The sequence below is a fragment of the Lepidochelys kempii genome, chromosome 18 (genome assembly GCF_965140265.1).
Source record: "Lepidochelys kempii isolate rLepKem1 chromosome 18, rLepKem1.hap2, whole genome shotgun sequence".
Classification (NCBI taxonomy): Eukaryota; Metazoa; Chordata; order Testudines; family Cheloniidae; genus Lepidochelys; species Lepidochelys kempii.
In genome coordinates, this window is record NC_133273.1 from 3,728,709 (window position 1) to 3,755,459 (window position 26,751).

The 26,751-nt window shown below is 53.8% G+C and overlaps 1 protein-coding gene across 4 annotated transcripts in view; it reads right to left on the bottom strand.

The window, feature by feature from the left end:
• The window catches only part of PHC2 (polyhomeotic homolog 2), a 141,028-nt gene extending 115,602 nt beyond the window's left edge, over positions 1 to 25,426 (bottom strand). For 3 of the 4 annotated variants that reach the window (XM_073317239.1, XM_073317238.1, XM_073317237.1), the window contains exon 1: positions 25,143 to 25,426. The gene's annotated coding sequence lies outside the window, so the exon portion shown is untranslated. The remainder of the gene's footprint in view (positions 1 to 25,142) is intronic. The other variant, XM_073317240.1, reaches the window with a different exon arrangement.
• Positions 25,427 to 26,751: the final 1,325 nt, after the last annotated feature.

Here is a 26,751-nt window from a genome sequence, read left to right on the forward strand (position 1 = left end):
TAACCTCACCTGCCTTGTCTCTCCTGGCTGAGGAGGGTGACAAACAATGAAGACTTGACCCAAGCTGTAACAGGTCTTTGGGGAGAGCAGCCAACTAGACAGTTGGTTAGACACCAACTTGAATAAAGAAACGTCATCAGTCTTCCCAGGGGAACTCTAACGGCCTCCTGCAGATAAACCTCATCTCTGACTATCCAGGCAGCCAATTCATCTTCCACCTAGCCAGCAACCTAGCCATCTATCCAACTAGCCCGCGACCTAGCCAGCCAGCCAGCCAGCCAACCAGCCAACCGACTGTTCATTCATTGCACCCACCATGGTAGAACCAGAACCCCAGGCACCCTGGGCCCAATCCCCTGGGGTGAATCCAGGGAGGGCTTGCCCCCACAGTGGGTGGCAAGCCAGGGTTTGACTCTCCAGCGCACCAGCCTGTTCAGGGGCAGATTAGGGTTTTGTGGAGCCCCTAGGCCAGAGCAAGTGGGGGCCCCTCCCTACTCCTTCCACCTGCAGTTCCCCCCCACGGCTCCCAGCACACCTGCAGTGGAAATAGGGTCGTGGCATGGGGGCTTGCCCCGCTCCACCCGCCCAGTGCTCCAGCCGGGGAGCCGGGTTGTGGTGCGGAGAGTAGCTGGAGCGCTGGGTGGGCAGAGCAGGTTGGCGTGCAGGGTGCCCATTTTTCCAGGGTACCCCAATTGGTATGGGCATGGGCCCCATTGGCCCAGTGGCTAATCCACCACTGAGCCTGCTATGCAGTCACTTGCCATGTAGATGAGCCTTGAGACTCCGCTGAGGCTGCTAGAGTAAAAGTCCAGAGGACGCTAAGATTGGGACCTGGCTGCCTGCTCTCCAGGGGCACAAGGGTAGTTCTGTCTCTGTGGCCTCTTTGTTCCTTGGCATCTCTGCTCAGGAGGCAGATCAGGGCCAGTTGCAATGGTGGGTTTTGTGGCCTGGACATCTGTCCACCAGTCATTGGCTTGAAACCCACCTCCCCGTTCCACACAGGCCACCACACAGCTGTCCAGATCTCTGGTGCTCACAGCAGAGCAGGCTGACAGCTGAACAGCTGGCTGGGAGGTTAGAACCCAGCGACCAGCTGGATCATGGATGCGACTGTCAGACTGACTCTAAGGGCATCTGACTGCAGCAAGGTTCGGCCTGCTGCTGAGCCTGGAAGGAGACAGCTTGGAGAGAGAGTTTCTGAAGAAACTCCTCAGGCAAGAACTTAGGCAGCCAACTGGGCATGAATTCCCTCTCTGCAGGCAGGTCTGTCTGGCTGAGCTGCCCCCACCCCGGAGTGAGCCTGATCTCAGCACTGTTATTCCCAGCTGCTGCCTGGGGTGTTTAACAAACCAGGGCAATTTACTGCATTTCCTTGATCCTGGCTGGCTGGGGATTTTATTACCCGGATCCAGCAGGAGATAAATCCGCCTAATGGAGCATCACTTGCTCTTCCCTTCCTCATGCTGCAGCAGGGCGAGCTCCATTAATGAAGGGCAGGGGATTCCCCGCCCCAAATCTGCGACCCTCTGGAGGGTACACCTCAGTCAGCTTCAGCCCTGCAGCCTGGGCAGCCGTGCCTGGCAGTGTCAAGACCATGACTGGCATGAGAACACTGGCTGTCGTGAGACCCCAGCCACCCACTTCTGGGGGTTTGACTTGGGGCAATGCTTGTGCTTCACCCATTGTTGCGCTGCGTCCTCATCCCCTTTACACAGCTCCACCCCTGCCAACATCTCACCCCCAGGCGCCCACTCTGCAGGCTCTTGGCTCAGCCTGTTGGTGCTGGGAATCCCTCCCCAGCTCCCCCGGGGCCCCAACACAGGCTGTGATTCCTTCCCTGAGCTCCCATTGGCCAATGCAATACAGCCACACCCACACAACAGGCTGTGATTCCTTCCCTGAGCTCCCATTGGGCAACACAGCACAGCCCCACCCCAACACAAACTGAGGTTCCCTCTCTGAGCTCCCATTGGGTGATGAACCATAGCCTCGACCCCTCCCCCCAGGGTGAGGCTGTGATTTCCATTGGAGCCCATAGATCCTCAGCTCCTTAGCTGGGGTCAGCATTTTCATTCTCACTACAGTGCCCCATGTGCAGTGAGCCTTATCCCCAGGTACACCAGGCTTCCAGCGCCAGCAGCATGAGCCCCCACCCCGAGCTGGAGGAATAATGCTCCTAAGTTGCAAGTAGTATGCTGTTATCCCCAATGCAGCCACCAGAGGGGGACACAATCACATCTGCAGCCCGTGGCCTGTGGCGCTGTTTACACAGGTCTAACAACAGCGGGCATGGTGACTCCTGAGTGGGTTGAGGAATTGCCCCAGTGGCTCTGGAAGGAGGCTCACAGAGACACATTGCTCCTCTGGGTGGATATAGGGAAGCCAAGAGATAACAGCTGACAGCGGATGCATGGCCACATGGTCTTCAGTGCTCCCTTCCCTACAATATTATATGGGTAGGATGTCTATGCACCCACTCATGCTATCTTTGGTAAGAGCATCCTAGGTAGCTCTGCCTGTTTATCAGCTTGATAGGGTTCTGCTATGAGTCTCCCTTCTTTGGCGTGCAGGCAGATAATGTCTCCACTTGCCCAGACAGCTATCCCTCCCTGCTTGGGGAGCGCTAGGAGTCTGTCACGTGGAGAGAGATTCCCCATGTGGCTGACAATGCACTGTGAACACACACAGAAGGGGAGGCTGCACTGTCTACATGGGTCAGATGCCAGCAGCTGACCATGAGCTCCCAGTGTGATGGCGTGGCCAAGAGCTAATCCCATCCTGGGATGCATAAACAGGGGGATTTCAAGTAAAAGCAGAGAGGTTACTGTAGCACTATTTTGGCCCAGGTGCGACCCCTGCTGGAATCCTGTGTCCAGTTCTGGAGATCACAATTCAAAAAGGGTGTTGATAAACTGAAAAGGAGTCCAGGAGAGCTGGCTGTATTTTAAAGAAGCCTTATTGAGAGAGCAGGAACAAACCATCCCGATGTGCAGAAAGAATAGCAAATATGGCAGGCGACCAGCTTGGCTTAAGAGAGCAATCTTCAGTGAGCTTAAACACAAAAAGGAAGCTTACAAGAAGTGGAAACTTGGACAGATGACTAGGGAGGAGTATAAGAATATTGCTCAAGCATGCAGGGCTGTAATCAGGAAGGCCAAAGCACAATTGGAGTTGCAGCTAGCAAGGGATGTGAAGGGTCACAAGAAGGGTTTCTGCAGGTATATTAGCAACAAGAAGGTCAGGGAAAGTGTGAGACCCTTACTGAATGGGGGAGGCAACCTAGTGACAGATGATGTGGAAAAAGCCGAAGTACTCAATGCTTGTTTTGCCTTGGTCTTCACTGACAAGGTCAGCTCCCAGATGGCTGCACTGAGCAGCACAGTATGGGGAGGAGATGAGCAGCCCGCAGTGGTGAAAGAACAGGTTAAGGACTATTTAGAAAAACTGGACATGCACAAGTCCATGGTTCCGGATCTAACGCATCTGAGGGTGGTGAGGGAGTTGGCGGATGTGGTTGCAGAGCCATTGGCCATTATTTTTGAAAACTCATGGTGATCAGGGGAGGTCTTGGATGATTGGGGGAGGGATAGCTCAGTGGTTTGAGCATTGGCCTGCTAAACCCAGGGTTGTGAGTTCAATCCTTGAGGGGGCTATTTAGGGATCTGGGGCAAAAACTGGGGGCTTGGTCCTGCTTTGAGCAGGGGGTTGGACTGGATGACCTCCTGAGGTCCCTTCCAACCCTGATATTCTATGATTGGAAAAAGGCAAATATAGTGCTCATCTTTAAAAAAGGGAAGTAGGAGAATCCGGGGAACTACAGACTGGTCAGCCTCACCTCAGTCCCTGAAAAATCATGGAGCAGGTCCTCAAGGAATCCATTTTGAAGCACTCGGAGGAGAGGATGGTGATCAGGAACAGTCAACATGGATTCCCCAAGGGCAAGTCATGCCTGATCAGTCTGATTGCCTTCTATGATAAGATAGCTTTGTGGATATGGGAAAAGCGGTGGATGTGATATACCTTGACTTTAAGAAAGCTTTTGACACAGTCTCCCACAGTATTCTTGCCAACAAGTTAAAGAAGTATGGACTGGATGAATGGAATATAAGGTGGATAGAAAGCTGGCTAGATTGTTGGGCTCAATGGGTAGTGATCAACGGCTCGATTGTCTAGTTGGCAGCCGGTATCAAGCAGAGTGCCCCAGGGGTCATTCCTGGGGCCGGTTTTGTTCAACATCTTCATTAATGATCTGGATGATGGAATGGATTGCACCCTCAGAAAGTTTGCAGATGATACTAAAATGCGGGGAGAGGTAGATACACTGGAGGGTAGGGATATGGTCCAGAATGACCTACACAAATTGGAGGATTGGGCCAAAAGAAATCTGATGAGGTTCAACAAGGACAAGTGCAGAGTCCTGCACTTTGGACGGAAGAATCGCATGCACCGCTATAGACTGGGGACCGACTGGCTAATAGGCAGCTCAGCAGAAAAGGACCTGGGGATTACAGTGGACAAGAAGCTGGATATGAGTGAACAGTGTGCCCTTGTTGCCAAGAAGTCTACCAGCATATTGGGCTGCATTGGTAGGAGCATTGCCAGCAGATCAAGGGAAATGATTATTCCCCTCTATTTGGCACAGGTGAGGCCACATCTGGAGTATTGCATCCAGTTTTGGGCCACTCGCTACAGAAAGGATGTGGACAAATTGGACAGAGTCCAGCGGAGGGCAACGCAAATGATTAGGGGGCTGGGGCACATGACTTACCAGGAGAGGCTGAGGGAACTGGGCTTATTTAGTTTGCAGAAGAGAAGCGTGAGGGGGGATTTGATAGCAGCCTTCAACTACCTGAAGAGGGGTTCTGAAGAGGATGAAGCTAGGATGTTCTCAGTGGTGGTAGACAGAACAAGGAGCAATGGTCTCAAGTTGCAGTGGGGAAGGTCTAAATTGGATATTAGGAACAACTATTTCACTAGGAGGGTGGTGAAGCACTGGAATGGGTTCCCTAGGGAGGTGGTGGAATCTCCTTCCTTAGAGGTTTGTAAGGCCCGGCTTGACAAAGCCCTGGCTGGGATGATTTAGTTGGGGTTGGTCCAGCTTTGAGCAGGGGATTGGACTAGATGACCTCCTGAGGTCTCTTCCAACCCTAGTCTTCTATGATTCTATGAAAGGGGTTCGGAGAAGCGTCACAAGAAACATTAAAGGGATTAGAAACCCTGCCTGATAGTGATAGACTCAAAAAGCTCAATCTATTTAGCTTAACAAAGAGAAGGTTAAGGGGTGACTTGATTATGATCTATAAGTAGCTACCTAGGGAACAAATATTTAATAACAGGCTCCTGGATCCAGCAGAAAGCAGGAGAACCCAACCCAATGGCTGGAAGCTGAAGGTAGACAAAGTCAGGCTGGAAATAAGTTGTTAATTGTTAACAGGGAGGGGAATTAACCATCGGAACAATGACCAGGGTGGTGGTGGGTTCCCTATCACTGGCAATGCTTAACTGAAGATTGGGTGTTTCTCTCAAAGCTCTGCTGTAGGGATCACTGTGGGCAGGTCTCTGGCCCGTGCTACCGAGGAGTCAGGCTAGAAGATCACAGTGGTCCTTGATGGCCCTGGAATCTAGGACAGGTCCAAAGGAGATGCATTGCAGCTCCTCTGGGAGATGCCCAGAACACATGGCGATGGTGCTGTGGCCAGCAGAGAGTCTGGATGTGTGCTGCAGACACCGAGAGCAAAGCTGCAGCAGCTTGACTTTGTGTTTTCTGAGGGTGTAAGTGATGGAGAGGATCCCCTTGTGTCACCGCCACAGCCCTCTGCCCTTCTCTCCAGCATGGAGCAGCAGCAGCCCTGTGAAATCAGGGATCTGGGTTGAGAATAGTCTCATGGGGAAACTGAGCCCGGGGCTGGCCCGGGGGAACTGTGGGCGGAAGTGGCTGGCCCAGTCACACAACAAGCTGGGTTGGAGCAGAGCAGGAGCCGAGCTATTCTTTGTCACCCCCTCTGTGGCGAGCACAGCGAAATCACTCGCTGTCCATATTCATCATCTAGACGGGTCCATTGGCAATGCCCATGCTAGATTCACCACTGCACATCAACACTATTGAATTCTAGCTGCTGGCTGCCTTTGAGGGGCACAGGGTAATATTATGGGATAGTGTTTAGCTGGCTGCCCTTGCTTAGGGTGACATTTTGGCACTTTGGTTCCATTTATATGGAACCTGGGCGATGGATTGCCAGGTTGTGAATCAATCCAGGGCCTCTGATGAGATCGTAAACTAGCGAGAGGCTCTATAATTACACTATCACCCTTGGGACTGATTTACAGCCGGCTAATCCAGTCAGCCCCAGCAACTGTGTAATGTGCAGGGAAGGACCATTGCTCTGGCCATGGGGATGGGAAACAGCCCTCAGCAATGCCAGAGAGCTCTATCAGGGGGTGAGAGGGAGCAGCCAGCCAGCACAGAGCCCAGGGACATGGGACTGGTGAGATCTGGGAGTCAAGGCTATTTCTGGGATTTATTTCCTGGCCTCTTGAGGCCAAACATTCTTCGCCACCTCATCCCGGCCTCTGTTAGCAGCTGCGGTTTGGCCAGCACAGCGTGTGCGTATCCCCCTCACTGGACGTTTAGTGACCTGATTTGCTCAAGCAAGGGCTTTTGGACCAGCTCAGCTCGGAGCTGGCAGAGTCTGACCCCAGGACCTGCAGTGCTCAGGGTGTGTCTTATGGATTGAGCTAAAGCCCTGCAGTTGGAAGCAGTAGCAGAGGCATCAGTCTTTGCTGGCCTGATTCCCAAAGGTGCTGAGCACTTGTAACTCCCCTCAACTCCCGGGGGGGCTTAAGATCCAGCAGATGTGGAACAGCAACCCACCAAACTGACATCCGTGAAGCACTCTGAGATGGAGGGTGTGGCAGGATTGCTGACAACTACTGTGAGGCTCTCAGTGGGAATAACCCAGCCACTCCCGCTCCCACAAAATTTACCCGAAAGCCAATGCAACACCCCATTGCCAACTCCACCTTCCTGGGCTCCGGAACCAGCTCACTGCTGTTTGTGCCTGAATCAGTGAACTATTTCTGTGCACACGCTGACGCTGGGATGGGCCCAGTGCAGGCACTAGCATTTCAGCTGAAGGAACCATGTTGCCCCAGTGTCCGAGGGGCAGCGTGCTAACCACTCGTGCCCTGGAACTCATGGCTGGGCTAACCAGCACTCACACTTGCGTCCCAGGGCTCCGGGTCTGTGAACACGCCAGGGGAACGGAGCGGCTCCCCGCTCAGCAGACGGAACGGTTATCCAGACACAAGCACGGGGCTCTGGTCAGCTCCGTGATGTCTGGCCCAGAATCCCACCCTGCTGCCCCCTCCCGCAGATTACACCGCTTTCATGTCTTCTCCCAACCTGATGGAGCAGCCAAAGCAGGGCTGCTCTAATCTGTGTGCTCTCAACCCCCAGTCCCACAGGGCCTCGCCTTTCCTCTGGGGTGACTTTCTGAGGAGGAAAAGGGGGTTGGGACTTTGTTTGCTCTTTTATAATGGGTGACAAAGGCTTGAAGGTTTTATTTTCCTTTCAGCTTGTTTTCTCCCATTAAAAACCCAGGTCTCCTCTGCCATGGGAGACTCTACAGACAGCTGGGATGATGATATAACAGGAGACTGAGAGCTGCAGTAACTGAGAAGAAGCATTTTAGTCAGACTGTTTAATCCTGGGATTTTGTTCTTTGCGTTAATGCCTATTTAACTCCAGTGCCTAAGGGACACTTGGGAGAATCATAGAATCATAGAATATCAGGAGGTCATTTAGTCCAATCCCCTGCTCAAAGCAGGACCAACCCCAACTAAATCATCCCAGCCAGGGCTTTGTCAAGCCTGACCTTAAAAACTTCTAAGAAAGGAGATTCCACCACCTCCCTAGGGAACCCATTCCAGTGCTTTACCACTCTCCTCGTGAAAAAGTTTTTCCTAATATCCAACCTAAACCTCCCCCACTGCAACTTGAGACCATTACTCCTTGTTCTGTCATCTGCTACCACTGAGAACAATCTAGATCCATCCTCTTTGAAACCCCCCTTCAGGTAGTTGAAAGCAGCTATCAAATCCCCCCTCATTCTTCTCTTCCGCAGACTAAACAATCCCAGTTCCCTCAGCCTCTCCTCATAAGTCATGTGTTCCAGTCCCCTAATCATTTTTGTTGCCCTCCGCTGGACTCTTTCCAATTTTTCCACATCCTTCTTGTAGTGTGGGGCCCGAAACTGCATACAGTACTGCAGATGAGGCCTCACCAGTGCTGAATAGAGGGGAAGGATCACATCCCTCAATCTGCTGGCAATGCTCCTATTTATACAGTCCAAGATGCCGTTAGCTTTCTTGGCAACAACGGCACACTATTGACTCCTATCCAGCTTCTCATCCACTGTAACCCTTAAGTCCTTTTCTGCAGAACTGCTGCCTAGCCATTCGGTCCCTAGTCTGTAGCAGTGCATGGGATTCTTCTGTCCTAAGTGCAGGACTCACTGAAGAAAGGGCAGCTTGGTTAAAGATACAGGCTGGGATTTTCCAAAGCCTTCAGAGAGATGTGGATACTCATTTCCCATTCATTGGGTGTCCAAATCCCATAGGTGGCTGTGAATAATCCCATCTCAACACCCCTGCCCCTTCCCAACAGACATCTCAGACATACCCAAGGAGTCTCGGGGCACCAGACTCAATACACTGCTATTTCTAAGCAAAGCCCACAACGTTTCACACCCCCCGCCCCTCCCCGTGCATCAGAAAGCAACAAGCCAGGGCACAGCACCTCTGTCTGGGCTGCCATCAGCTCGACCTCCCTGGAGCCATGTGAGACCGTCCCCTTCCCACGGCCTGAGATCACTCCCACCCAGGGAGAGGGAGAGCAGGGTGGGTGGATCCCAATGCTAACACCTGGTTCCCCTCTCACTCCCAGCCTGGCAAGTCAGGAGCATCCATGAGTCAAACTGGGGCACAGCTTGTGCGGAGGAGAATTTGGCCCGGCATGAGGTGGGGGGAAGCACACCCAGAGTGTGCATCGCGCTGTGTGGGAGGGAAGACTCTCCCCCTTGTGCCCCCTCGTGCTTGGGTGTGGCGTAGCATCTCTGTTCTCCCAGGGCCCCTGGCCACAGCCCTGTGATGGTGCGTCCCTTCCAGCAATTTGGCCCTCCGGCCAGCCCACCTCTCACTCCCAGCCCTGCCAGGTTCTCCAATCCCACATCCACACAAATCAAAGCCCAAAGTTCCGTCTCTCCTGCCCCTGTTCCTGGGGGTCACTGAGACCCACAGCCCCTCACTAGGGATCTCAGCACAGTACCCACTCCAGTGTTCACTCAGCTCCCAGCATGTGACTGAACCCGCTGTGGGCTCGCCATGGCGAGAACTACTTGGCTCCGGCAGCTTGGTCCTTTCTCATGCTCAGCTCCAGACTGAACCCTTTCTCGGGCCTGCTGCAGGGCAAGTTGCCATCTCCTGGAGCTTCATATCTAGGGTTTTCCCTGTCCTGGGCAGCCTCCCCTGCCACCCTCAGCTCCCCTGGCTTCCTGTCCCAGCCCCACCCACCTTCCCAGGGCTTCGTGCTGGGGCTCAGCCCTAGTGTCTGCAAAGCTCTTCCTGGCACAGCCTGCCAGGCATCTCCCTGGAATCTCCCCTCCCCTGCAGCGCCTCTCCGCCATTCCCCCAGCTTCAGTCCAGACACCCTTAGGCTTTGTCTCTGCTCAGGACAGCATGCCTTGGCCCAGGCTCCGCTGGCCCTGCATCCCAGACCTTCTCAGGACCCTGTAGTTCTGGCTCCAGGCCTCCTGGGCTGCTCTCAGCTCCCTCCCCCAATCATTGTCCCCCACTTCCCTGTGCTCCTGCCTTCTGGGAGGCCCATCTCCCCATAGCGGGCTTTGATAACCACTGTCCAGTGGTGCCACCCAGGGGCCTAGCTGGGCTAAGGTCCCTGTTAACCACTGATTAACCAGGGTGGGGTTTATACGCCCCCCAACCCCCCATCACCACTGAGAGAACGGGAGAGTGGCCGGTATAAATTCAGGCTGATGTCATCTACAGCTCTGCTGATGAACTCAGCCCCGACCCACAGCCCCCTGCTCCCCCCGCCCTGGGGTGTCCTCCCACCAGAAACTGGACACAGTACTCCAGATGAGGCCTCACCAATGTCGAATAGAGGAGAATGATCACGTCCCTCGATCTCCTGGCAATGCCCCTACTTATACATCCCAAAATGCCATTGGCCTTCTTGGCAACAAGGGCACACTGTTGACTCATATCCAGCTTCTCATCCACTGTCACCCCTAGGTCCTTTTCTGCAGAACTGTTGCCGAGCCATTTGGTCCCTAGTCTGTAGCGGTGCATGGGATTCTTCCATCCTAAGTGCAGGACTCTGCACTTGTCCTTGTTGAACCTCATCAGATTTCTTTTGGCCCAATCCTCTAATTTGTCTAGGTCCCTCTGTATCCTATCCCTACCCTCCAGCATATCTAACTCTCCTCCCAGTTTGAGTGTGCAATTCACGCCATCCTCCAGATCATTAATGAAGATATTGAACAAAACCGGCCCCAGGACTGACCCTTGGGGCACTCTGCTTGATACCGGCTGCCAACTAGACATGGAACCATTTATCACTACCCGTTGAGCCTGGCGATCTAGCCAGCTTTCTATCCACCTTATAGTGCATTCGTCCAGCCCATACTTCTTTAACTTGTTGGCAAGAATACTGTGGGAGTCAAGGAATAACACGTCCACTGCTTTCCCCTCATCCAGAGCCAGTTCTCTTGTCATAGAAGGCAATTAGATTAGTCAGGTATGACTTGCCTTTGGTGAATCCATGCTGACTGTTCCTGATCACTTTCCTCTCCTCTCAGTGCTTCAGAAGTGATTCCTTGAGGACCTGCTCCACGATTTTTCCAGGGACTGAGGTAAGGCTGAAGTGAGGTCTCTGTGGAGCGAGATAGCCCCGACCAGGGAGGCTGTTCCAGAGCCAAACCTCCTCCTGGGCCCCTTTTCTCAGCTGCAGCAAACCAACCCCTTAGATCTGAGCACCCCTGAGCTTAGTCACATCTCCCCCCATCCTCTCACAGCTGTGTGTGGTCAGACAGCGGCTCCCCCTGCTCTGGCTGCAGATCCCATTGCAGGAGGCTTGGGAGCCCCCAGATCACACTGCTACAGTCACTGCGTGCACAGGCAGAAGTGGGGAGCAAGTGACTGGGTCAATCTCCCCCTGCCCCAAGAGGGCCAGCAGCCAGAGGTGAGGATAGTGCTGTGGGACAGGACTTGTGAGCCCTGGTTGTTCAGGGACTGAGAGAAGGTTGAGGTTGGTTTGTGCCTCGTTCACTCAAAGCCCTAGACAGCTACACATCCGCATCTGGGCCTGCATGCCCTCCACGTAAACGTGTGTCCCACGGTGATCATGCCAGGCGGGGCTCAGCATGGGGCCCAGGAACCCACTGAAAGCTGTCACGCTCTGGGGTCACCTGTGAAGTTGAGAGAGCACCCGGGCGCCATCCACCGGACGTGTCCCTGTGTCAGGGCCGCCTCTCACACTCCCAGAGAGAAGTGCTTTGCTGCGATGAACCACCCCCTGCCCCTGGAATCAGAGATTGGATCTGGCCATTCCCCATTTGTCCCTTCAGATCTTGGTGTAGCCCTCTGGGACCCTCGCCCTCTGAGTTCTCCTCCCACTTGCTCAGCCGTTGACGTTTCCATTGCTTTCTCTCATTGGGGCCTGCCCTCATGAGGTGCTGGCTGTGGCCTAGTGGGCAGGACACAGGACGCCGATTGGGGGGACCCGGGCCGATGGTGCCATCCAAGGCGAGGGATGTAAGGTGTCTTTGTACTGCCCCTGTGTCCTCCCAGTCCTGGGCTGCGGTAGGGGCAGGCCGAACTGCCGATGTCACTCAGACAGTCCTGGGGCCTAAGTTACAGCAGCTGCCCTGGGGCTGCCCAGTGGGCTGCTGGGCATCCCCACAGTGCTGTGTGCCATAGCCCCATCTCTAGGGCATCCCTCCTGCCCCAGTTTCACCCTACACAGCCCTCCGCCACAGCCTGGGACAGGCCACAGAGGGCAGCCTGACAGCTGCGAGCCACAGGTCCTGCACTGGAAGAGCCCTCCCCAGCCAGACATGGCTGCAACAACCCCTTTGCCCCACTGTGGCCGGCTGGTGTAGAACGCAGGGGCCAGAGCAAGGCTGAAGATCTTCCCTCTGGCTCTAGTCCTGTCTTCGCCACCAGATCCCTGGTGACTGTGGGTCAGGCCTGCTCCTCTCTGCCCATTTCCCACACTGCTGGTCTGTCTGTTCTATTGAGGGGGGATCTTTAGCACAGGGACTGTCTCTCACTAGGGGCGTGGGTGGCGCCCAGCTCAATGGGGCCCCAACCTCAGCAGGGGTCAGCAGGTGCTTTTGGGATACACAGAATGAGAAGTCAGGCCAATGGCCTGAATCCTCATTTATCCTGCTCTGGCAGGCCAAGGGGCCACTGAGTGGCAGTCACTTAGAGTCACAAACACTCCTAGGCCCCTATCAGTGCAGCACAGAAGGGCTCTAGAGAAGTGAGAATCAGGCCCCCAGGGACTTTGATTCTCTCCCCCCTCGGACAAGCCCTAAGAATAGTGACCAGGCCCCGGCAGGGTGCAGCGGGTGCAATTCCCCTCTCTATCAGCACAGTAATCCCGGCATGGCCGAGCCAAGAGCCGGGCCCAGCCTGCCTGCATCACTCCATCGCTGAGTGGGTGCTGCACCGATCCCTGGTACCAATCTGGGGGCACCGGGAGAGCCAGGCCTCCAGGAGAGGCATGAGAACAGGTCAGACTGCAGGGCAGCTGGAAAGGCCAGGACTGGACCAGCACTCGAGGCAGGCTGGGTGTGAGGAGGGGCTCAGCCAGCTGCGCTGGGGGAGGGGAAAGTGACACACATGCAGGAATGTCAGAGATTTCTAGGCTCCCTCCCTCCCTCATCTGCCTGAGCTGCTTGCCCTGTACAATGGCTCTGCAGGGACTGGGGCAGATTAAGCCTTGGGGAGCTGGTGCTGTGCAAATGGGAGCCTAATAGTAGATTAAAAGAGTTCCAAAGAGGATGGATCTAGACTGTTCTCAGTGGTAGCTGATGACAGAACAAGGAGTAATGGTCTCAAGTTGCAGTGGGGGAGGTTTAGGTTGGATATTAGGAAAAACTTTTTCACTAGGAGGGTGGTGAAGCACTGGAATGCGTTACCTAGGGAGGTGGTGGAATCTCCTTCCTTAGAGGTTTTTAAGGTCAGGCTTGACAAAGCCCTGGCTGGGATGATTTAGTTGGGGATTGGTCCTGCTTTGAACAGGGGGTTGGACTAGATGGCCTCCTGAGGTCCCTTCCAGCCCTGATATTCTATGAATCTGTGATTAAAAGAGCTGATGTTTCTTCCTGGGGTGGGGGGGAGGGTCCTCCCTCTGCTGCACAGGCTCCGTGGTGGTTGTGGGCTGGGGAGGGGAGGGGGATCCAGGTCACTGCACTGCAGTCTGAGTAACAGAAAATCACCTGACAAGAATAACAGCTGCCCCTGCCCCCGTGATGCTAAGGGCAGTACAGTGACAGCAGTGTTGTCCTACTGGGAACAGGCCCCACTTGGTAACCACAGAGCGGGTAGCAGGCCTGAGGTCACACCACTGGGTTTTGCTGCAGGAGGGGCTGTTGGGCTAGGAAGCAGATACCAGAATGGCCAAATCTCTTCTCCTCGTGCTAATGAGATCCTGAATTATGAAAGGGTGGCAATGTGGCCTAGTGATTAGAGCAGGGGACTGAGTGTCAGGGGAGTCTATATCTGACACTGACTCCCTGTGTGACCCTGGGGCAGTCACTTCCCTCTGCTGCCCCCACCTCTAAAATACCAGTACTGGGGGGCTGAGCTGCCTCGTGTGTGCTGCGGTGACACATACAGAGGTACTGTCACCATGTGATGCCCTCCATGCCATTAAGATGCCATCCCACTTGCACCAGGACTACCAAAACACTTGCCTAATTTGGCGCCTGATCTCAACAGGATGGAGACTTTGGGCTGATGGCGTCCCCCGTCATGCACCATGGAACAACAAGCCCCCTTGGGGGCTGGAACTGCAGGGCCAGGGCTGCTGGAAAGGAGTCTAGTGCAGGAGCTGCAGGCATGAAGCAGACTATGGGAGCATTGCTAAGAACAGAGCAACAAGAGGCAGCATTATATGCAGGGTGCTTGGACTGCACTCCACGGATGGGAGAGATGGGTTGGGTGTGTGGCAGATGTTATTAAATATACACACAGTGATGGCAAAGATTCCTGGGCACTGTCTGCAAGAGGCAAGATGCCACCCCAATGCCCTGGCAGAATTCAAACCTAACATAAGAAAAACATAAGAATGGCCATACTGGGTCAGAACAAAGGTCCATCCAGCCCAGTATCCTGTCTACTGACCGTGGCCAGTGCCAGGTGCCCTACAAGGAGTGAACCTAACAGGTAATGATCAAGTGATCTCTCTCCTGCCATCCGTCTCCACCCTCTGACAAACAGAGGCTAGCGACACCATTCCTTACCCATCCTGGCTAATAGCCATTAATAGACTTAACCTCCATGAATTTATCCAGTTCTCTTTTAAACCCTGTTATAGTCCTAGCCTTCACAACCTCCTCAGGCAAGGAGTTCCACAGGTTGACTGTGCGCTGAGTGAAGAACTTCCTTTTATTTGTTTTAAACTTGCTACCCATTAATTTCATTTGGTGGCCCCTTTACAACCCGCTTCTGACCTAACTCTCTCCCTGCCATTGCAACGGGGTCGAGGTTCTTCCTCGCTTCATTCCCTGAAGTGCTGTGCAGTGTTGCAGTTCCCCAGTCCCCCCAGAGGGGCTGCCTGGCTCTTCTGGCTGATTCCCAGGCTGCACAGAGCTTGGTACAAGCAGCATGGTTCAGAAAGCCCTTAGGCACCCTCCCATCAAATGTAAGATCCTCTCTATCCTCCTTGAATGGGGAAGACAGTGCTGAGCAAACAGCCACATCTGCGACCTGCCTGAGTGCCTCTTTGCACCAGACTGACACCAGCCTGGGCAACACTGGTGAGGTTACGCCGAACCCACAGCAGTGTCAGTGGGGGGGGCCAGGCCCACATCCTAGCTCCCAGTGCTGGCCTCTGCCCGCACCTTGCAGCATGTGCAGTTCATTTGATGGGTCTGCCTAAGGCAGCAGGGCCCAGATCCCCAAAGGTATTTAGGCTCCTAACTCCCATTGATGCCAGTGAGAGTTAGATGCTTAGGTACCTTTGGGGATCTAGGCCCAGGGTAAGAGGAACGGAGGGCAAAATCTAGTCAAGCACCTTCCTACCTGTCCTGGCATGGAGACGAGAGACCCTTCCTGTTACAACTTTGGGAGAGGCTTGCAGAGCTGGCCCCACTGGGGAAGCTAGATAAAAAGTGGGGACGGAATGATAAAAGGAAAGGAGAGACAAGGGCAGGGAGATCAAAGTGTCTGGGGCGCACTAGTCTCCGTGAGAAAATCGCTGCCGTCTGGTACCTCTGGGGGTGCTCACACCTAGAAGGTTCAAAGGCGCAGCAGCCCTTGGAACTGTTTTACTGATACACAGCCCAGAATGTGCCGCTCCCAGATTAAGCACATTCACGTGCTCCTGTTCCTGGCACGAACAACGGGACCTGGAGCCTCACCGGGTAGGAAGCCCAGACTGCCTGTTCCTGATGCGCGGAAAAGCTCTACCCATGGACCTGGGCCAGTGACAGTTCTGCACTGTTGTGCCTAGTGACGCAAATTCTAGGTTGCTAAGGATTTCGGCCTCGGAGCCCGATACAGCCTCACCCTGCCCCGGAGCAGAGCTCTGTGCAGCTCCCCAGCTTGTTTCTCTCTCTAACAGAAGCAGGTCCAATAAAAGATATGGCCTCCTCCACCTTGTCTCACTAATGTCCTGGGCCGACACGGCTGCACCACCACAGACGTTCTCCCCTGTCAGACACTTATGGAGGAATAATGAGAAGCCCCCCAGGCATTAATGTCTCCCAAAGTCAGTGCCTTCCAGCAGAAACACTGAGAGCCCCTTATTTCCCGAAGTGATGGTAGGTGAGGCCAGGAGAGACACCAGAGAGACCGGCACTGCACCATGTACCATGGAGAACACACGTATATCCCCTGAGAGCACCGTGGGCTGCACCCTCACCCTTGGAGAGCAGCAAGCAGAACACGGCAGCACCCCACAGCCTGGATCTCGCCATAGGAGACCCCTGTGGGCTCCACGTCTATACCACAAAAAGCCCGGTGGCTTGTCTCTGTGCAGTGAGAGTGCTGCAGGGCACCGCACGCTCTGGAGAGCACCAGGGGCCGCACTGATGTCCCATGGATGGTGCCATGGGAAGGGCCATTCACAGTCAGGAGTCACACGTGGCCTGACATGTAACTAAGGCCCACGGCGCAGCCTGTACGTGTACCACGGACAGCACTGCAGGGCACCACTGACCAGACCTGTGTACCATGGACAGCACCCTGGAGACTGCTGCTGGCCAGCTGTACCATGGAGAGCCCAGGAGAGGACTTTGGGGTGCCTGGGCACCATGGAGAGCATGGCAGGCTCCCCCAGGCCATGCCCAGGGGCCACTGGCTGTGCCCTGGGCACTCACTCTCTTTCCAACATGTTTTTTCTTTTCCAATAGCCCATGCTCATGGGGGGGGGGGCAACAAGCTAGGAGATGGGGGAGGGGCTGGATTTTGGCAAAGGGGGTGAGGTTTCTGGAGGGATATTTTGCATTTTCCCATTCCCCAATGTGAGTTGGATGGGGGTCGTTCCCCTGACAGGTCTGTTTTAGGGGCAGAGAGAGGACGGAGAGCCATGAGACAGGCAGGAGAAGATGGATAGGCTTGTGGTAAATGCAGCACAGGGCTTTGGTTTCTTAGCCCCAGCCACACAAAGGAAGAAGCAGGAATTGACTGTATGTATTAGCATCTCCCTGACGTGCCGAGATCTCGCATATATTTGCTTCTCATCAGTGAGAGCAATCCTCCCGCTCTCCTCAAACAGGAAGAAAGTCCCTACTACAAAGCTCCCGTCCCTCAGCACAGGTGGCTCGCGGTGAAGTAAACAGAGACACAGGCTTCAGCTAAGCTCATTTGACTGACTCCAGATCCTGTCCTCTCTGGAGACTCCCTTTGCAATGCCCAGTGTCCTCCTCACCCAGTTCCCAAAGGGTGAGAGCAGGTTGGTACCAGGCAGACATCTCAAGCAGGGAGCTGTTCCTCTCAAGCAAGCCAGAGTCTGAGCTCCATGCACTGGCGGATCTGGAGTAACCTCACTGACGTCGCTGGGTGCTCAGCACTGCAGAAAATGGGTGCCTGATTAAGGATACAGGAATCTGACTTTAGGCCATTTTTAGAAATCTTGCCTCCAGTGATTTCTTAGTTGCTCTGGGGTACTGAGGGCTCTGACTGCCCACATCTCAGGACCTGTGCTGAAATCCTGCATTTCCCCTCTCTCAGGTACTCCCATGGCCACCATCACTGCTGTGTCACAGCATCTCACAACCCTTAATGCATTTATCCTCCAACACCCCTGCGAGCTCGGCCTATTAGCCCCATTGCACAGATGGGAAACTGAGGCATGGAGCTGTAATGAGTTACTCAAGGTCACACAGGGAGTCTGGGTTAGAGCTCACCTCTTCCTAGCAGCTCAGGCTAGTGCGCCAGCCACTGGGCCAGTCTTTCTCCAGCCTTTGGATTTGTTTAAAAAAAAAAGGCCCTGCCCAACAGCTCTCAGAGCTAGAACATCAGCTCTGAGCACTTTCACAGCCACTCATTGCAACTGCAGAGACCCACCCAGATTCAGCCACACCCCTATGGCAAAAACACACCAATCAGCTGTGCCAAAAAGGATGCCCCCTTCCTCACACTGCAGCCTCCCCCAGCTCTCAGCTGGGAAGGAGAAGCCAAAGATTCCAGCAGGTTGGCACCCAGGTTTCAGAAGAAGAGGCTCTCACGTAGAGGGTACTGTGCCAGCAGCCCCCTCTCCCTTCCAAGGGAACCCCTCCACTGATTACAGAATGCCAGTGAGGCACTAGGTTACTCTTGACCTGAGACCCTAAGCCACCCAGAGTCCCGCAGGCAGCCAATACAGGTCACAGTGCACTGAGGTCCTGACTCACTCATGTCAATCAATGTTTTTGTCTTCTGAGCTGCAGAATCTTTTTTCAGAGTAACAGCCGTGTTAGTCTGTATTCGCAAAAAGAAAAGGAGTACTTGTGGCACCTTAGAGACTAACCAATTTATTTGAGCATAAGCTTTCGTGAGCTACAGCTCACTTCATCGGATGCATACCGTGGAAGCTGCAGCAGACTTTATATATACAATCTTTTTTCTGGAAGAAGAGAGGTTCCCAGCCCTAATTTCCACACTGGAGACCTGGGGGAAACCAGTGAGCCCTGGGCTGGGATTCAGGAGGCCTGGTTTATATTCCTGGCTCTGCTACTGGGCTGCTGGATGATCTTGGTCAGTCACATCACTGACCTGTAAAGTGGAGATAATGATACTGACCTGCACTCTAAGGTGCTTTGAGCTCTAGGGCTGAAAAGTGCTAGATAAGAGCCAGGTATTATCACTACTTGAGTGCTGCAGGTTTGTATTCATCAGCAGGCACAAATGCCAGCTTTCCAAGACTCCAGCTATTGAATTTCGCTCTTGCATTTTATCAAAGCCTTCTCAATAAAGTTCTCTCCCTTTCATTGCCACTTCTCAGAGAAGAAACTTTAGAAGCAACAGAAAAAGATTCAGATCACAGGTAAAATCTCATTAGTGCTTCAGAAAATGTCAGGGCCCAAAATCTCATTAGTGCTTCAGAAAATGTCAGAGCCCTAAAGGAACAATGGCAAAGATCAGACACATGGATGGTCACACGCCTACTCACTCTTTCCAGGTACATCCTGATTGTGAAATTCCAGGCCATAGACTTACACTCAGATATATATAAAAAAGCTGGATAGTATGATCAGCCACACATGGCCCATTCCAGTATTTGCTGCATGGGCCCAGCACTTGCACGGTGCTGAATGTCCTTTCATCTCCAAAGTCAATGGGAGCTAAGGGTGCAGAGCACGTCACAGGCTCGGGTCCCCAGTCCACCTTTTGAATGCTACTCAAACGTACCATAAGAGAAAGAATTTTGTGGCAACCTTTTGGTGCTGCTTCCTTCCTTTGCCAGGGGCCCCCAACACAACCAGGCCTAGTAGCCCCTTCCTCCTTTCCTCTGGGTCTTTTCCTGCCCTACATTTTTATACTCAAACCATAAGCTTTTTGTTAGCACTATTTAGCTTCTAGGAAAGCAACCTGAGAAACCCTTCCTGGGTTGGCGTTAGCCGTGGAAGATCATCCCCTCAGTGTGGTCGGGCATGCAGGAGTGAAATCAGGAAGGCCAAATCACACCTGGAGTTGCAGCTAGCAAGAGATGTTAAAAGTAACAAGAAGGGTTTGTTCAGGTATGTTAGCAACAAGAAGGAAGTCAAGGAAAGTGTGGGCTCCTTACTGAATGAGGGAGGCAACCTAGTGACAGAGGATGTGGAAAAAGCTAATGTACTCAATGCTTTTTTTGCCTCTGTCTTCACGAACAAGGTCAGCTCCCAGACTACTGCACTGGGCAGCACAGCATGGGGAGGAGGTGACCAGCCCTCTGTGGAGTAAGAAGTGGTTCGGGACTATTTAGAGAAGCTGGATGAGCACAAGTCCATGGGGCCGGATGTGCTGCATCCGAGAGTGCTAAAGGAGTTGGTGGATGTGATTGCAAAAAGCCATTGGCCATTATCTTTGAAAACTCATGGCGATTGGGGGAAGTCCTGGACGACTGGAAAAAGGCTAATGTAGTGCCCATCTTTAAAAAAGGGAAGAAGGAGGATCCGGGGAACTACAGGCCAGTCAGCCTCACCTCAGTCCCTGGAAAAACCATGGAGCAGGTCCTCAAGGAATCACTTCTGAAGCACTTAGAGGAGAGGAAAGTGATCAGGAACAGCCAGCATGGATTCACCAAGGGCAAGTCATGCCTAACTAATCTAATTGCCTTCTATGACGAGATAACTGGCTCTGTGGATGAGGGGAAAGTGGTGGATGTGTTGTTCCTTGACTTTAGCAAAGCTTTTGACACGGTCTCCCACAGTATTCTTGCCAGCAAGTTAAAGAAGTATGGGCTGGATGAATGGACTATAAGGTAGATAGAAAGTAGGCTAGATTGTTGGGCTCAACGGGTAGTGATCAATGGCCCCATGTCTAGTTGGCAGCCAGTATCAAGTGGAGTGCCCCAAGGGTCGGTCCTGGGGCCGGTTTTGTTCAATATCTTCATTAATGATCTGGAGGATGGTGTGTATTGCACCCTCAGCAAGTTTGCAGATGACACTAACCTGGGAGGAGAGGTAGATACGCTTGAGGGTAGAGATAGGATACAGAGGGCCCTAGACAAATTAGAGGATTGGGCCAAAAGAAATCTGATGAGGTTCAACAAGGACAAGTGCAGAGTCCTGCACTTAGGACGGAAGAATCCCATGCACCGCTACAGACTAGGGACCGAATGGCTCGGCAGCAGTTCTGCAGAAAAGGACCTAGGGGTGACCGTGGACGAGAAGCTGGATATGAGTCAACAGTGTGCCCTTGTTGCCAAGAAGGCCAAGGGCATTTTGGGATGTATAAGTAGGGACATTGCCAGCAGATCGAGGGACGTGATCGTTCCCCTCTATTCGACATTGGTGAGGCCTCATCTGGAGTACTGTGTCCAGTTTTGGGCCCCACACTACAAGAAGATGTGGAAAAATTGGAAAGAGTCCAGTGGAGGGCAACAAAAATGATTAGGGGACTGGAACACATGACTTCTGAGGAGAGGCTGAGGGAACTAGGATTGTTTAGTCTGCGGAAGAGAAGAATGAGGGGGGATTTGATAGCTGCTTTCAACTACCTGAAAGGGGGTTCCAAAGAGGATGGATCTAGACTGTTCTCAGTGGTAGCTGATGACAGAAGAAGGAGTAATGGTCTCAAGTTGTAGTGGGGGAGGTTTAGGTTGGATATTAGGAAAAACTTTTTCACTAGGAGGATGGTGAAACTCTGGAATGCGTTACCTAGGGAGGTGGTGGAATCTCCTTCCTTAGATATCTTTAAGATCAGGCTTGACAAAGCCCTGGCTGGGATGATTTAGTTGGGGATTGGTCCTGCTTTGAGCAGGGGGTTGGACTAGATGACCTCCTGAGGTCCCTTCCAACCCTGATATTCTATGATTCTATGATTCTATGGTCTAGAGCGAGGGCATTAGCTGAGAGACCAGTTCTACCACTGAGAGGTTGTACAGCCATGGGCATGTTCCTTCCCTCTCTCTCTCTCTCTCAGTTTATCCATCTGTAAAATGGGGCTAATGATATTGATGAACTTGGAGATCTACGAATGAAAAGCATTAGCTATACAATCCCCCTCTATGTTACTTACAAGGCACATACCACTGGACTATCTGAGCACCTTCCCTAGCCCAGCTCCACAGAGCCATTATCTCCACTTTACAGCTGCTGAACAGAGGCACCCAGAAGCTATGGCCCAGATCCTAGAGAGGCACCCAGCTCTCACTGAAATCAGCAGGGCTTACATGACTTGCCCCCACTCACACAAGGAGTCCGCAGAGGAGCAAGGACTTGATCTTGGTTCTTCTAAGTCCCATGCCTCTGCCTGAACCACTGGGCCATCCTTCCTCCCCGTGCAATAAGGCCAAGTCTACACCTACAAATTACACTGACTTACCCACATCACTCCGGGCTATGACAAATGTCATGCTTTGACTTAACGGTTGGTGTAGATGCATTTAGACCAATGGAAAAAGTCTTCCGTCAACCTAGTGACCGCCTCTCAGGGATGTGGATTAACTACCTTGGTGGAACCCCCCTTCCGTCGATGGAGAAAGCGTCTACACTATAGTGCTACAGTGGCACTGCTGCAGTGCTGTAGTGCGGACGTACCCTAAGAGTCACTAGCAACCAGGTGAGGTTGTGTAAGTGAAACACTTAGCCCCACAAAGCCCTAGAAGGGTGAGAACAGCCAGCTAAGGGAACCTTCACTTGTTTGCCATGCCACTCATCCCTCCCATTCACCACTCTCACTGACGCCATGGAGAAACCGTCTTCCACCTTGCAGACAGACGGACACACGGTGTCCCTGTAGCTCACACCGTAAGGCCGAACCATGGCTCTGGCCTTGTGCTTTCCCCTGGAGCACGTCGCCTATCCCAGAGGGTGATATTCGTTTTCCTGAGGAGGGAGCTACCCGCTCCAATATCCATATTCCACACCACCCTCTGTTCCAAGCAGGCCTGTGCGCTCACCAGCCCGGTCAGCTTATCGTCCACTCAGGATGCTTTATTGTAAAAAGCTGACACACACAGTCTAGCTTCTTAACCTACCAACCAATCAGGTGAGACTCTGGAGTGGCCATGCCTTACACAGAGCCTGCATGTCAACCAACTTGGGCACTGCCTGGCCAGCAGGGACATGAGCTCTCAGCTGGGAATGGCCTGCCCTAGCTCGCAGACTGGGGTCCTGCCTGCAGTCACATCCCAGGCTGTCTGGCTGGTGCTCTGAGCTTTAACCAGAAAGGATTTTGCAAATCACCTCCTTGAACTCAGCTTACAGGTCTCAGTGGAAAAACCAGGAGAAAGGCTCTGGACTTGGCCTCTGTTCAGCCCCAAGACGATCCAAAGAGCTTGCTTATCCAAGCCAGATCTTGGAACCTTCAGTCAACATCGGCCTCTGGGTGCTAGCATAACACAGGTTCATTCAACGCCTCTGCCTCCTCACACCCCGAGGGCCTGATCCTCCAGAACAGATTCTGTTGATGTCAAAGTCCATAGGAGTTTTGCCATCAGCCCCAATGAGTGCAAGTTTGATCCCTCAATCCTTTCACAGGCAAAGCTCCCACGGATTTCAGTGAGGCTCTGGACAGAAGGATTTGGCCTGAGGTTTCCAAGCTGTGAAGAACCAAGTGGGGATTATGAGAGCCTCAGTTACTCTCTTGAACGCAAGTAAAGCCGTACACAACAGGAAATATGTCCTCAAAGCGGGGCGGCTCTAGCTGTTACTGCCAGCCATCCAGCAAGCTGCAGGCACATCCCATCCTGCTCTCTGTCGCTGCCCAGCATTATGTCTAAGAGTTGTGTTCTGGTTTTGGTGGGCCAGCATTCCTCCAGTCCCAGGAAGCAAGAAACCGATACAGAATGAAACAACAACAGCACAGTCCATGTTCTATGGGACCAGCCATGAATTAATTCAGCCTCACAGCCCCTGCTGCCATGTGGGTGAGCGTCACTAACTTCATTTCATGGAAGCTGGGGCCCCGTGGGGTGAAGGGATTACAGGGCTGGGAACAGATCCCACAGCACTGGATGCCCAGGCCTGTGCTTAGTAGTGACATTCCTAGCCCAAGTTATGACTGTGTTAATGGAGATACCCAGAGCGAGGAGTGGCAGAGAACGGGCATTGTAAGGAAACCAGCCACTTACTTTTCTCTTTCCTCCTTTGTTTTTCTCTAAGCAGATCCACTCATAGAAGGAAGGGCCCTAACCCTGGCTATGCCCTAGAGCTGGCCTGGAGCATCCTGCTGATACAATCATCAGGTAAGGCAGGTGGAGAATGCTACAGGCCAAGGAAGGAATCCGTCACCCGGGAGTCACAGAGAAGCTCATACAGCAAACAGCTGTAACAAATCCACCATGTCCTAGGGCAGGGGGAGGGGCAGAACCCTTGAGATGTCTAAGGTCAGCTATGAACACACCAGCTGATTGCCCCTGGGTCTGTGCCATAAAAATGTCTCAAACAATCCAGCCTGGACAGGCTGCCATAAAGCAAACCCATCAAGCGGCCTCAATGGGCTAGTGGCAGGCAGAACAGGGAGCGAAGAGCCATGTGGAGAAGGACCATTCAAGGAATGAGCTGTGTAATCTATCAGCACTTTGCTGGGAATCCCCAGGGACCACAGCTCCATGCCTGCTCTTGGTACACAAGGGGCACCGCAGGCAGACCTGTCCCCTGTGTACAGCAAGGCAGATCTGTGCTCCGCAAGCCTTGGGGATCCACATCAGGGTTTCACCAGCCGAGGACCCGGGGCAGCTGCTGGGCCAAGGCGAGTGCATGAGAGAATCCAGGGTAGGGTGACCAGAGGGCAAGTGTGAAAAATCGGGACGGGGGTGGAGGGGTAATAGGTGCCTATATAAGAAAAAGCCCCTCTAAAATCGGGACTGTCCCTATAAAATTGGGACATCTGGTCACCCTAATCCAGGGTTGGGTTATCTCCACCAAGAGCACATGGAGACGCAACAAACAACTATCAACCCCGGAGCCACAAAAATTCCCTCTGCCATCGGCTCTGAGCCTGCATCAGCGGCACTAGGGGATCAAAGTGAAATGTTTTACAGGGCACTCAGCAGAGCCATCAGACAGTCACAGCCAGCTGCACTGGTTCCCTTTCCCTCACCGGCAACTGCCACGGAGCCGGGGTTGTCCCCATGGCATGGTCCTTGTGGACCCGAGCTAATCAGCATGTCATATGGGGAAGGGAGGGCAGCAGAGAAAGGGCACCAAGAGACAAGATTAAGTATTAATTAACCCTTTGCAGACAGGGACAGGCATGGGGGATCAGCCAGCATGCTCATCCAGAGGAATGAGTGCGAGCAAACGCCCCTCCAGGAGGCATGCCCCTGTCCTAGGTCACTGCTTTAAGGTGCCACAAACATTCCTACTATAATTATGTTCAGCCTTTAATTACAGTCCTGTCTTAATTAGGTGACTGACACCTCACAGGTCCCTTTGGTGGCTGCTTAAAGGAGCTAGTAATAGCCATCTTTTACACTTATCTGGTGCATTTCATTTAAGCATCTCAAGGTGCCTTACAAAGCTGGGCCAGAATGATCACCCCAAGCAGAGAAACTGAGGCAGAGAGCAGGGCAGGGACTCAGCGATGAGAACCACGAGTCCTGACTCCCAGGTGCCTTCTCTACCCACCGAACACTGCTCCCTTTCACGCCCTGGGCCCAGACAACTCTGGGTCACGTGCTCTGGAGCCACGCACCCAGCCTGCGGTTCTTGGAAGGCCAGCGGGAGGTGCGAAGCCCGCTGCCGGGGCCAGGGCCCCGCGGTACGTACCTGCCGCCTGCGCGTGTGCAGGGCATGTGCCAAGCAGCTTAACGCGCTGCTCCCACCAGCCATGACAGTCTGGCCTCCGAGGGGTTAAGCTGAAGGTGCTTGTGCGTGGAGTGGGCTCTGGCTGGGTTCCCCTAGGCCAGGGGCCTGAAGCCAGCAGAGCTCAGCCTGAGCCAGTGCGCCCGGGCCCTGCAGCTGCAGCTGCTCCCTGGCTCCCACACCTCGTCGCCTACCAGTGGGCGCCTGGCGGTGCCCTGCTCTCCTGCTGCCTCTCCCCGTCAGACAGCCGAGCAGGGGAGAAAAATGCCATAATTCATTAGCATTCCAATGTGGCTCACGTGCCTGGCGCCGCCAATGGCAGCTCCAGCCGGGCTGGCCTGGCCCTGCCTCCTCCCGCTCCTGGGAAACAGCCTTGGCAGGTCAGTGGAGCTGCAGGCCTCAGCCACTCTCCATAGCAACAGGGGCAGGAGGAAGGGGGGCGGCGTGGGGAAGAGCAGAACTCCTTCCCCATGGAGCTGCCATGGCTCCAGCACAGCGCCTGGGGGGCGGCGTTTGTGGCTGGGAGACACGGTGCCACCCAGAGCTCCAGCTGCCCCGGGGGGATCGGCCCCGCAAACCCTGACCCCGCTCTGCCACACAGCCCAGCTCCTCAAGTGCTGAGCCCCACCGACGCGACGGGGGCGAAGAGATCTGGAGGGCAGAGAGAGCCCTGCCGCCAAGTGCTGGCCAGCCCGGCACTGGCAGTGGGCAGACGCCAATGCCGATGGGCAGATGCCGGCCCCACTGGGCAGATGCGGGTGGTGTGGGACAGACGCCAGCCCACTGGATGGATCCTGTCCCCACTGGGCAGATGCTGGTGGTGGGAGTCAGATGCTGGACCTGCTGGACACGTACTGATGGTGTGGGGAAGATGCCAGCCCACAGGGCAGACACCACCCTCACTGGCCAGACGTGGATTATGTGGGGCAGATGCCAGCCCACAGGGCAGACACCACCCTCACTGGCCAGGCGTGGATTATGTGGGGCAGATGCCAGCCCCACTAGCAGTGAGCTGGCATCACTCCTCTTTGAGACTCCTTTTGGCGCTCTGGGCTCTGCCCCCACTCACTGTTAGGCCAGCGGCACGGGGCCCATGTTTTGGTGGCCACCGCAGAGTGTGTCGTGGAATGGGTGGAAAAGGGATTGTTTATGGAGGCTGCTGCTCACAGCCAGATGCTGTGGTGCCCACTGGCTTGCCAGTTCATGCAGTCTGGGCTGCCTCATTTTGCCTCACAGGGGCTCTAGTTCTCTGTCGCCCTCCATCTTGTGCAGCGTGGGTGTCAAGTGGCACCAGTGCAGTGTGGGTGTCAAATGCTCCCGCTATGAGGTGGAGGGGGTTAAAGCCATTTGCACGAGTGTAAATGGTGGCAAGGTGCAATGGGGTGTCCACCGCACGGGACTGGAAGGGGTTCAGGTGGCCAGGCAGGACTATTAACTCCAGAGGCTGCACTTGGAGGAAGAGCCAGGGAGCAGGGATTGATTGCTGGGCAGGAACAGGCAGGGCCTCTAAAGCCAGGAAGCTGGCATCAGATGGGGAGACAGGGGAGCAGCTACTGGGAAAGGGCAGGAAATC